Here is a 4291-nt window from a genome sequence, read left to right on the forward strand (position 1 = left end):
CAAAGAAGACACTTGCATATAGTATGAGAATTGAAACAAAAAGGCAGAGCCTGGCCTTGTTCTAACTCACTTGAGAACATGTTCTTTGGGTGATACTTTTTATATTTTCTTCCAGGTCTTTGCATGATCTCAAAGTGCACTGAGTTTTCATTTTGCAGTTATACATAAATGTTTGCAGATAGATGAATTTGCAAACATATAACTTCCAAATAAAGAAGATTGCTACAGTAGGACTACTTAAAAATTTTAATGATAAAAAGACCCTCCTGCTGGGTGTGGTGGCGCATGCCTGCAATCCCAGCAGCTTGGGAGACTGAGACAGGAGGATTGTGAGTTCAAAGCTAGCCTTAGCCATGGTGAGATGCTAAGCAACTCAGTGAGACCCTGTCTCTAAATAAAATACAAAATAGGGGTGGGCATGTGGCTCAGTGGTAAAGTGCCCCTGAGATCAATCCCTAGTACCAAAACAAAACAAAACAAAACAAAACAAAACAAAAAAAAACAAAACAAAAAAACCCTCCTGGTTGATTTCTTTGAAAATTAGTGAAAAAAAATTTATATGGTCAATTAAAATTAATTAACAATGAATTTCAGGCTCAATTAAGTGTCAATTTTGTGCTCTGTATTTTACACAGGAAACATGGAGTTATTATTTAAACAATTTCCTCTAGTAGATGACACTTATGTGTTTTGAATGGTAAACAAGTCCTTCTGCTTGTTGGTTGGAGAAAAAGGACTCCAAGTAAGTAGAAAGGAATGAAGGAAGGCAGCCTGTGTTTATTCATTTGCTTGCATGTAGCTGATTCATTTGTTCTGCTCATCATTTATTCTAGAAGCACATTTTTGGAGGTTGTCATAAAATTCTAGGCTATGGGGATTCAACCTCAAGCAAATAGCCAGAATACAAGGTCTTTGAGGAGCTTAGATTCTAGGAAAGGGTTGGTAAACAATGAAGTGTGGACAGATGGAGTCCTGAGGTGGAGGATGGGGAGTACAGTCCCTTCGGATAGGGAATGTGGCAAGCAGAGTGGTTGTTTGGTAGCTGTTGTCCCTGTGGAAGGGAACTAGGGTCCTGGCCTTGTGGGGTCAGATATGTACAGAATGTCTTGGTCCTGATGGCCTCAATGTCATTGTAAGGGAGGGAGCATGTCCTTCAAACTACAACCTGGAGTGTGGAAGGTGCCATCTTAACAGGAGCAGATGGGTTTCCTGGGCTTTCCCTTGTAGGAGCAGGACCAGTAGAGAAGGCAGGGTTGGATCTGAGAGATGGAAGGCCATGGGTGGGACAAGGCTGAGGTGAGGGAGAAGCTGGGGGTGAGGCTCCCACTTGCAGAGGCAATTTTTTACTGCCCTGGAAAGGCCAGGAGGAGGAGCAAGTTGGGGAAAGATTTCTAGGACTTCTGCTTAGATCTGCTGAGATTGTATTTCTCTAAGTCATCTGATCTATCAAAACCGATGTTCACTATGAGTCCACTGTTTAAACACACACACACACACACACACACACACACACACACACACACACATTTAAGAGTTTAACTGAGCAAAGATTCACAAATTGGGAAGTTCTCAGAATCAGAGTAGATTCAGGAAGACTCCCCCCTTGCAAACCGCTCTGAAAAGCATTTATGGACAGAGAAAGGGAAGTACCAGGAAAGTTGAATCCATTTCAGGTAGACTTCTGCCTTACTTAAACATGATTTGAACAATTGGCCACCTGTGATTGCTTGAAGCTCTGCTTCTGTGACTGGCTGGGACTCAGTCATTTATTACAAATGGAAATTATTTTTCTCTTTCCCTGTATTTTATTAGAGCACTATAGTTTTACATAGCAATGGGATTTGTTATATATTTGCACATGCACACAATATAACAATATAATTTGGCCAGTATCATTTCCAGCACTTCCCCCTTCCTCCTTTACTCTTACCCCAGGTACCTTTCCTCTGTTGAGCTCCCTTTGATTTTCATGGGATCCCTGCCCACTCCCCAGACATTTCTTTTCCTTTTTCCTTTCTAGCTTCCACATATGAGAGAAAACATACAACCTTTGATCTTCTGAGTTTGACTTATTTCACTTAACATGATGGTTTCATCCATTTTCTTGCAAATGACATAATTTCATTTTTCTTTATGGTTGAATAAAACTCCATTGTGTATATATACTACCTTTTCTTTATCCATTTATAGTTACAAATTCTAAAGTCAGGTTTTCAGTTTGCTTCTTTACCTAAGCACTTGAGCCTATAAGTAAGCATGTTATATCAGGTGCATTCAATATGATTTATCAGAATTCATGTCTGGCATTCTGAGTCTTTTTTTTTTTTTTTTGGCGGTGCTGGGGATTGAACCCAGGGCCTTGTGCTTGAGAGGCAAGCACTCTACCAACTGAGCTACATCCCCAGCCCATTCTGAATCCTTTATGTGGCATCTTGGTGTCTTTTAATGAACTCTCCACAGGTAGGGGAGGTGAGGAGCAGGGAGTCAAAATGGCTAAACTGGACTTCAAACTTGGCGACTCCACCCAAAGTTGCAGGTTTGCCTGCTCTTCTAGGGCTGAAGACTCAAAGTTGAAGCAGACCCTAAGAGGCAGCTGGACCAGTAGGTTTTACACACCAGGAGAGGGGTAGAATTAGAAGTGGAAGGAAAGAGGCAGAGAAGGACACCAACATTAATGATGGTCTCATACCTCCCACTTTCCACTAGCCCCACTGCTGGTTGCATGTGAAACCAGTTCCCTGAGTTTGATTTTAAGAGGTCAATGCTTTGTGTCTAGAATGGGGGCTGGGATTTTTACAACCTCCCCAGGTGCTTTGTTCTAAAGTGAAGCCAGGAATCTGGTCCACATGTTTTAAGAATTCTCAAGCCTGAATTCAGATGAGAGCAGGAGGCCTGGGGCAGACAGAGATAAGGGAGATACAGGAACAAGTGTCCAAGCATACACTTTTGCTGTCAGGTGTACTCCTTTGCAAACGGAAATGTGATATATTTTGGGATCACCTCAATGTTTGATAACATTCACTAGATTTGATGATATCTTGGATTTTGCCATTAAAATTTCTGTGAAAACAAGGAGAATTGTATCTCTTTACCCCTCAAAAACTTGTGACACCACCAACCGCAGTGGCTCCCCATGTTTTAAGCACTCTCAGGCACGCACACCAGCGATTGGTCCCAGCTTAGGTGAACTCCTCCACCTCTCCCTCTGTCCTTCTTCCTTTTTGCCAGCTTCGTGTCTGCTCCATAAATCACAGCGTTATGCAAATTGAAAAATCTGCCTGTAGCTCTTGCGAGGAGAGATCATCCACAAAAGTGGATTTCCATGGAAACCAAACGCAAAATGCAACAGGAAAGAGAGGAAGGACAAATTAGACTTGCTGCCTAGTTTCCATCAGCGTCAGTTTCCCATTAGCACCCCTCCCCCATTTTTCTTTTAGTGTGTTCAATTTTAGATCAGAGTGTCTTTTTTTTTTTTTGGTGGGATTCTAAGAGTTCAATTTATTTAGTCTGAAAAAGGAAGATTTATTTAGAGTGCTTACCTTTGTGAAGAGCTATTATAGGGAGAATGGTGGCCATTTTCTCTTTGTTACTAAGAAAGAGAAGAAAAGGAACCTTCATCCCAGCAGGAGAAATGTACATAAGAAATGTACATGAAGAACTTCCCAACTGATATGGTTTTAAAATACTATGCAGGGGTTGTAGGAATGGCTGGTAATGTTGCCTCTTGGTACCCCTTTAATTATATGAGAATATATTTATGTGCTAGGATGGTCATAACAAAATACCACAGACTGGGTGGCTTAAATAATAGAAATTTATCTTCTCACAGTTCTGAAGACTGGAAGTACAGGATCTGGGTATCGGCACAATTGTTTTTTCTGAAACCTCTCTCTTTGGCTTGCAGACAACCACCTTCTTGCTATATCCTCACATGGCTTTCTCTGTGTACATGGTTTTTCCCTGGTGCCTGTGCATGTCTAACTTTTCTTTTCTTACAAGCATATTAGTCAGATTAGATTAGGATCCACCCAAATGACCATATTTTACCTATTGCCTCTTTAAAGACCTTATATCCAAATACAGTTACATTCTGAGGTACTGGGGGCTAGGAGTTTAATGTATGAATTATCAGGTGGTATAATTTAGACCTTAGCCCATAGATTTCATTTGAGAACGTAATTTAGAATTCAACTTATAAGAACCAGAGGAAATCTTCATTAGAGATTTCACAAAGAGGACACTGAAGGCCAGGGCAGTCCACTTGATGGAGAGGGGTGAGCAAGACCTCTGT

At 41.1% G+C, this 4291-nt stretch overlaps 1 non-coding gene across 1 annotated transcript; it reads right to left on the reverse strand.

Annotated features, from left to right (window-relative positions):
- Nucleotides 1-2330: 2330 nt before the first annotated feature.
- Nucleotides 2331-2403, reverse strand: Trnae-cuc (transfer RNA glutamic acid (anticodon CUC)). The gene has a single exon. It is a non-coding gene; the product is annotated as a tRNA-Glu (tRNA).
- Between the last annotated feature and the right edge of the window lie 1888 nt (nt 2404-4291).

The sequence above is a fragment of the Sciurus carolinensis genome, chromosome 2 (assembly GCF_902686445.1).
Source record: "Sciurus carolinensis chromosome 2, mSciCar1.2, whole genome shotgun sequence".
In the NCBI taxonomy this organism is placed as follows: Eukaryota; Metazoa; Chordata; class Mammalia; order Rodentia; family Sciuridae; genus Sciurus; species Sciurus carolinensis.